Source organism: Daucus carota, chromosome 5 (assembly GCF_001625215.2).
Source record: "Daucus carota subsp. sativus chromosome 5, DH1 v3.0, whole genome shotgun sequence".
Lineage (NCBI taxonomy): Eukaryota > Viridiplantae > Streptophyta > Magnoliopsida > Apiales > Apiaceae > Daucus > Daucus carota.
In genome coordinates this window covers 16,376,016-16,384,460 of record NC_030385.2, presented here as the reverse complement: position 1 = coordinate 16,384,460, position 8,445 = coordinate 16,376,016, and the positions used below count along the sequence as shown (strand labels likewise).

Sequence of the window (8,445 nt, the reverse complement as noted above, 5' to 3'; positions counted from 1 at the left end):
TTAAGACACTACTAAAGGTAGTTAACCTTCTTGTAATGTACAACACACACAAGTGATGGCGTCCCATCCAACTCCTATCACACAGACAGGTAGTCCTTGTGTCCCCTATAGGTAGGGTTGTTCATCTCAGTTAGAGTAAAGAATATGAAAGGGTTCGAAATTACCAAGATTGAATAGATTCTATAGGTGTGACAGTAAGCACAAGTATCATTCGAGAACTCGAGTGAAAGGTAAAAATATACTCTTTATCAAATATTTTTTTTTTTTAAAGTGATGTCAGAACAAATCATTGATGGGGAAAGAAATCAATATATCAACAATGAGGAAGGTATTGCCAGGATTCTCACAGATGTCTTTTTGATCGATTCTTTTGATGACTCGTTCTGATTCTAGTGATTTTTCTTGACGTTTTAGTGACCACTTGCATATATTATCGTTGACTAGTAATAGCCTCTGAAGATCCCATCATTGATATCGTTGTCGGTCAAAAGTCTTATCCAACTTTATACAATCATCACCATAGAGCGTTGACATCTTAACTCACACATAAGTACTAGATCGAATAATCTAACACAAACTCTACGTAGCTCTAACGCTCACTACTTAACTATATACAAAGCTGTAAACTCGGACTTGTTAACACCTCTATTCTTTCACCAATTCTAGATATCTCTGACAAGAATCAAAAGGTGACTCTTCAAATAATACTCAACACTTGGAAGATACTATAAAGGATACATTAGACTGTGTGAGAATCTCTACTGGTTCTAGCTTGAAGGTTCTGTTGATAGGTCTAACTTTGACCCTCTTACAATGATATAAATCTGAATTGGTCAATAAACTAGGCCACTAGGGACTGGAAGAACTAGAATTAGGAATTGTTGTGTCTATAACCATAATCACTTAAACATAATCGTTTAGCTTCATTTTATTATGCTCAGAAGGACTATCCCCAAATAGTCTTACGATACCTCTATATGAGGTTACACCACTAATCTGAACTTACCTATATGTGAGGTTTCACTTAACGTGTCTATCTTATTAGACAAGTTACAACCTACATTCTGATTTCAATAACTTATAACCTGTAGCTCTGATACCAACTGTGACATCCCTCAAATCCGGGGGTCTAGATCTGGTGCCACGTGTAAATAAAAATAATTTAAAACCTGTAGTTTTGAGCCATTAAAAGAAAAACAATTTAAAACCTGTATTTTTGGAAGAAAGTAAAAACAAGTATTTCTAAACCTGGATATTATTTTTTTAAAAGAAGGTCTTTAATTCAGAATCAATTTCACCCCTTGAAAACAGGATCGCATACAGGCTACAGCATTGAAATCAGAAACTAAAACTATAAAATCTTATTTACAAATTAAACTACATTATCAGCTAAACCTCGATAAGAAGAGTAGCTGATAACCAAATAAACAAATCTAATTTCCAACTGAATTGAATTGCAGAACTCCAACTGCATCTAGTCTTAATGTCATCGTCCTAAATACTCTACCTGTCCATCTGCTTGAAACTCAACCTCTTGCAATCGTTGCATAGTCTTAAGTGAATCATCTTTATTCCTAGCTGAAAAGGGTTAGAAGGAATAGCAAGAATGAGCAATAATTCTCAGCAAGAATAACAAAATGAAATTGATATTTGTTGTACTGCAATGCCATAATAAAGAAGTGAAAATATTTAAAAATGCAGAAATGAATGTATAAGCAAATATCTCTTGAAGGCAGGGTAACTTCTTTTTAAACTATTCACAATTTTATTGGGCTTTAAAATTAATTGGACACCTGGCTATAACAGATGATCAGTCATGCTATAGTCCATAAACCAAGCTTATTCAGCAAGGTTGACAAATATTACGAATTCCGGTAATCCGGGCTTAAGGAGCCACCTTTCACGCTGGGCCGGTGCCCGAGCCTCTTACGCAAAAACAACCCAACAGTTTAATTTTTAAAACAATCTGCAGTTCTATCATGTAATTCAAGAGCCAGAACAACATTTTGTTAAAACAATTTCTTTATGCATATCATAGTGTAGAGTCGATACCAAAAGTGTTATCCGTTCAACCAAAAGGTTTAAAAGTACTAGATATGCTTCACAAGAAAGTAATTGCAAATAATTTGAATCATGATATAAAGAAGGTTTTAGTATCTATAGGTACTAGAGGAGTAGGGTAGAAATACTTGCTTCTAAATTGCGAGAGAAAGGTAGAAGTACTTGCCTTAACTCTGGTGTCTAGGTCAGATTTCTAATAATACTATATACCGCCATATCATTCCTTTCTGCCAGCTTCTGACAAGCTTTTATCTATAACAAATCTCCGCCCTACTTCAACTTGCAACACTACTTGGCTAATTCTGGATACCCATTTCAATCACTTCTCGATCAATGCCTCGGTCAATGTCTTCAATTCTATACGATAGTAAAATAGTATTTTAACCGTCGGATCAGACAAATTAACTAACTCTGAAAAGTATTAAGACCTATATATATCTACCCTTCGCATATACATACCACATAGGCAGATAAACACATAACACATAATTGCACAAATAACCCCTTTTTATAGCCATTAAATACATATAATTCCTAACGAAAATTCGGCATCATCTCCTCTGTTTATCGGACTATCCACCTGTTTGCAATACCAACAACCAACCAATACCATTGCTAACACATGAATTATTAATATAAAAAAAGATCCCTTGGCTTGCAGTGAACAGAAAATCTGTCTTGACTTGTAGTGAACATATAATAAAATCTTTTAGCAGGATTACTAATTTGTTATACGCAAAGCACGTTTAATTAGATATAAAGGTTAACCGAGCCAATCAATGTAATAATCAATCATATGCAATTAGCCAAGTATAACCTCATACTATGCACTAGCAAAGAAAGAAAAACTAGAACAAATAGTTCAAACAGCCCTCGGTCTATGATTTTTAATAAATTGAAAATTTATCTTTTAAATACAAAATTTTTATGAGACACTCCTGAATATTATTCCAACCTACAGTAAAATTTTCAGAAAGAAACTTCAAGTTAAAAGCAGTAAAACAGAGCCTAGAACAGGACAAACCTGCCCAGAATTTTCAGCACCATACTATACTAAAACGGTCATATCTCCTAGCTCGCTAATCGAATTGATTCGATTCTTTTGCGCACATAAACTAGACTCTGAGGAGCACATAACCACAAAAATATTAAGCATATAATTCGACTCTAGAAGCCCAGAATTTTACTGCAAAACAGATCAGCAGCAACTTACAATTCAACCGATTATGTGTAAATCTAAATTTTTTTTAGCTCAATACTTAAACTCTTAAAACACCATTCTGAAAACATTTACACAAAATCTCAGACCTTAAAGCTTTAATACTCAGTTATATATTCCCATAAATCAAGTACCCAAGTCATCCGATTACACTACTAGTTGGCGCACCATTTATAATGAACCTCCAACAACCAATTCAAATATCAATTAAGCACACAATTCAATCATACGATTACTAACACCAATCTCAATCTCAAAAATTCAATCAACCTTCAAATTTCAATAACCAGCATATAATCAGTTTATATACATACAAGCACACATAAATCGATTATATAAATCAAATTAAACCATATAAACACAACACCACATGTATATATACGTTTATATAGAACTGATTTGACAAAGAGAAATTAAGCTTTATACCCACTGATTTATAATTGGTGCAGGGCTATGGTGGTCGCCGGAAAGAGGTGGCAGCGGCATAATTCGGCGGCTGCAGGGAAGGGACGGTGATGCCAAGAAAGAGAGGAAGATGGGTGAGAAAAGAAAGAGGAGCGGAGAGGGAGAGATGGAGGATTTCACAAAAGGGATGGCGGTGGTGAAAAGCAGGGCACGTGGTTTGGCCAAAGGCTGCCACGTTTTATTTTAAGCTGAATAATCATCCAAACACCCGCTATTTAGTTGATTTACGGGATAACTCGCATTAAAACTTTCTCGAAAAATTAACAAACTAATTTTATAAATTACCGAATATTATAAAACTCATAAAATAAAAGTTTCAAGATTTATAGAGCATTTTCAAAATTTATACAAAATTAAGAAGTTAGCTGCGTTTAGAAACTAATTAAAAATCATGTCCTTGTAGAAATTGGATTTTTAATATTTTAAAAACTTCTAAACATATTTATGATCACTATCGAGCAATTAAAATAATTTTTGAAATTATCTTTGTATTTTTACAAAAATAAATATCCATTTAAGAGGATAATAAATTTCAATAAAACAATACAGTAATATTAAAAGTACAAATAAATGCACACACAGACATAATAGTAGACAACTAATTCAATTAAATCTCGTAACATATAATTGTACAATCAACAGATATTTTCTCATAATCACAATGACTAGGAAAATAATTTAAACAAATATTTTTGAAAATTATCAAACTAGAATAAAATATTGAAATTTATTCCTCATTTGTCTCGAATAATCATGAATAAAAATAATAAAATAATTTCTGAAAATCCGGGTCGTCACAATTAAGGGGAAGAAATGTACGATGACCCATATATACGTTTTTCATGCAATTTTTTAAACGAATGTCAATCGTAGCATCTTCACAAATCGGACATGCTTTAGCTCCTTTGATACTGTACCCTGAAAGGTGTCCATAGTCGGGAAAATCGCTTATGGTGCAAAAAATCATGTCACGCATGATGAAATATGTTTGGCTATATGCATCATATACCTTCTCACCTTGATCCCACAATAGATTTAGATCTTCAATAAGTGGCTGAAGATAAACATCTATATCATTTCCAGCTTCTTAGGACCAGGAATTAGTAACGTCAACATGATATACTTACGTTTCATGCATAACCAAGGAGGCAAGTTATAAATCGTTAGAAGAACCGGCCAAGTGCTATGTTGAGAGCTTAGAGTGCGATAAGGATTCATTCCATCCGCACAAAGTCCGAGTCGAAGATTTCTAACTTCTCCACCAAAATCCGGGAACTCTCCATCAATGGTTCTCCATTGTGGTGAGTCAGCTGGGTGTCGGAGCATACCATCTGATTTTCTCCCTTCCACATGCCACCTCATAAGCTTTGCATCTTTGACATTTGCAAAGAGGCATTTAAATCGTTCCACTATGGGTAAATATCGCAACACCTTGGCAGGAGACCTCTTCTTGTCACTAGTAGAGGAATTATTTCCCTCTTTCTTGTACTTAGAGGCTCCACACTTTGGACATGTGTGTAGGTGTTCATGCTCATTGCGAAACAACACACAATTGTTTGGACATGCATGTATCTTCTTTAAATTCATACCTAGGGGACACAGTATCTTCTTCGCCTCATATGTGGAAGTGGGAAGCTCGTTTTTCGGAGGAAGTATGTCAACAAGAAGTTTTAGCATTTCCGTGAAACTCTTGTCACTCCACCCGTTCTGTACTTTTAGCTTACACAATTTTAATGTTGTTGATAGCCTTGTATATTCATTGTTGCACCCAGGATACAGAAGTTTTTTGGAATCATCAACCAAGTTCTCAAGAACTTCCGGTTGGTGCATAAGAAAATCTTCAACATCATAGAACATCTTATCGACCTTATCCCGATCCATTGCATCTTCTTCTTCATTAGTAGTGTTAGGTCCTGGAACGATTGTCAAAGGGGGGGGGGGGGTTGAATACAATCGTCACTTAAAAATAATAGCGGCGGAATAATCTGATTGGAGGTTAACTTGTTGATCAGATTTTAATTAATTAATACAACAATGTTTTAAGTCGTTATATAATTAATATGGTTTGTTTTAATGTCCACTAGTTCGTAGAATAAATTCGACAGGAAGTATTCTAACTTAGCGGAATAAAACAACCGAATGATCAAAGCACAGAAAACTGTGGATATAACAATAGCAAGTTACAAACAACTTGAAATTTTACAAAGCTTTGAACAAGAACAAATGAAGAGGTTGAAGCCATATTTATAGGCAAACCATTAAACTAGTATGACAAAGGTAGGCATGACAATCCTAGGAAGTGCTATGACAATCTAACAAAGTGCTATGACAATTACATAGATCAGTATGACAATCTAAGCCATTGTCATGCTACAATTCGCTCGGTATGACAATCAGAAGCATTGTCATACCACACAAAATTCGGTATGACATATGACTTGGAGGCTAAGTATGAAGCGGTATGACAATCTATAACATTGTCATGCCACTTACATTCGGTATGACAAAGTATAGATTGTCATGCCGAGATCAATTCGGTATGACAAAGTGTAGATATGTCATGCCAACTGGAACGGTATGACAAACTGAAGCAATATCATGCCAGCTGATGAATGGAACCTTCCAGGTGCGGTATGACAATCTATATGATTGTCATATCGTGCCCAAAATCAATTTAAATTGAATTTACTTATATATAATTAATCCAATAATTATTCACTTAATTATATTAATCATATAAATTCATAAATTAATTTAATTCAAGTGTGAATCAATTTAATAAATAAATTACATAACTTGTATAATTATTTTGAGATGTGAATAAATTAAAAGAATAATTATATTGAGCACAGTCTTCAGCAGCAAGTCTTCTGACTTCCTTTAAGAGATCTGATTCTTTGTCTTGATTGAACGACCACCTATAGTTGATGTAGAATAATTAATCTGAGTAGCTGACACACAAATGTACTGTCTGGTTCATCTGTATCTAGCTGAATCAAATATTCTTTATCAATTAAACATTTGAGAAGTGGCTTGTTCGTCGAGTCTTTGTCTTCGTAGTTCTTTTTCATAAGTAGAAATAGTTTGGAATCTTCTGAATAAATAAAGTATTAAAACTTTATATCTTCTGGACTTCTGGACGTGCTACAAAAGATTATTTGTACACTGAGGCTTGAACATATTAATGGACTTCTATCAGTGGTGTGCAGCAGCATCCTGAAATTCTTCAGACATATGATTTTAATAAATCACTTGACGTTCTTCGTACGGATTCCTTCAATAGTGCTTGCTATTTACTTTATTTCTTATCAGAGTTGAGTTAATACTCTTAAATACAAATAGGCTTAACATATGCCTTTCAATCTCCCCCTATTTGTTTGTTAACATAATATGGAAATTATCGAGAGGATAACTCAACTAACTGATAAGACAAAGGATTAAACATGAATTGTAAATAGCAAAAAGTTTCTGGTATTTTATTAAACATTGACCAGAATTCAGATAATTACATTAGATTATACAAGGATGTTCTTTCTGAACATATATAACTAATTCCTTATTAAATCTAAAGATCAACTTCTCCTTGTTCGATATCTGAACTGTGAAGGACAGGAGTTGACGGTTCTTCCCTAGTTGGCATTTCTGATGTAGTGGATTCACCACGCTTCTTACATTCCCTTGCCAGAGCCAGTTGATGTAGTACTTCCAATTCCACAGGGTCTTCACTGAAGTCTGATGGCTGAGATTTTGTAACATTCTTCATCCTCCAGAAGTATTGAGAAATATTCCTTCGGGTGCAGTAGGATAAGATCACATCATCAGCATCAGACTTAGCTTTAGAGGCGAAGCCCTTGGTTTTGAGAAGAGTGGAGGCTAGAGCAAGTTTCTTCGCTGGGTACTTAGGCAGATCATCTTCATTTAGGTAGACAGTGCTGAAGATCTCCTTGTGAACAAACTTTACACAGTAAGGGTTCTTGATAACCTGTGGACTGTTGAAAACAGCACATTCTAGCAGTTTATCACGGAGGAGTTCGTTCAAGTTGGAGCAGCGTCTAACCTTGTCGCGAAGTACCCAGAGCTCAGATACAGAGAATGATTTGAGAAAATGAACAGATAATCTGAATGAACCATTTCTCTTTGTATATACAATTAGCTCCCATTCTTCCAGCAAATTATTGACTCCAACAGTCAAATAGTCTAATTCTAAAGCAAGGGCATGCATAAATGTATCCTCGTTAGGGTTTACCTCTCTAAGATCATAGATCAGAGATAGAAACTGTTTGTCATTGAAAGGTTCCCTTTGAGGTCCATTGAATATCCTCCTTGCAATGTCCCAGCTTTTTCCTTCTTTTCTTCTAACATCAAGATTCTTCTGCTTGTGGGCAGCATCATAGATTTTCTGCTTTTCTATCTTGATTTGTTCTTCAGTGATCAGCTTGTCCTCTAGAAGTTTCTGATAATCTCGAAGCTTGCGCTTCCTAGCTTCATTCTCAGCTTTAAACTTCCGGACATTTACCTCGTGTTCGTGATCAACATGTTCTTCATCCTGAAACAAATAACTCTCATCAAAAGTACCTTCTTCTTCTTCTTCTGCTTGACGGTAAGTAGCATCAAACACGTCATCATGATCCATGTCTTTTGGATAGTCATCATAACTATCAGAGTGGAAGTAATTGTCGGACTGATGTAACGGTTCTTTG

At 34.9% G+C, this 8,445-nt stretch overlaps 1 long non-coding RNA gene across 1 annotated transcript; it reads right to left on the bottom strand.

Annotated features, from left to right (window-relative positions):
* Window positions 1-1,332: 1,332 nt before the first annotated feature.
* LOC135152624 (uncharacterized) lies at window positions 1,333-3,873 on the bottom strand. Its single transcript, XR_010291982.1, has 2 exons — window positions 3,707-3,873; window positions 1,333-2,418 (listed from the first exon to the last, which is right to left on the bottom strand). It is a non-coding gene; the product is annotated as an uncharacterized LOC135152624 (long non-coding RNA).
* Window positions 3,874-8,445: the final 4,572 nt, after the last annotated feature.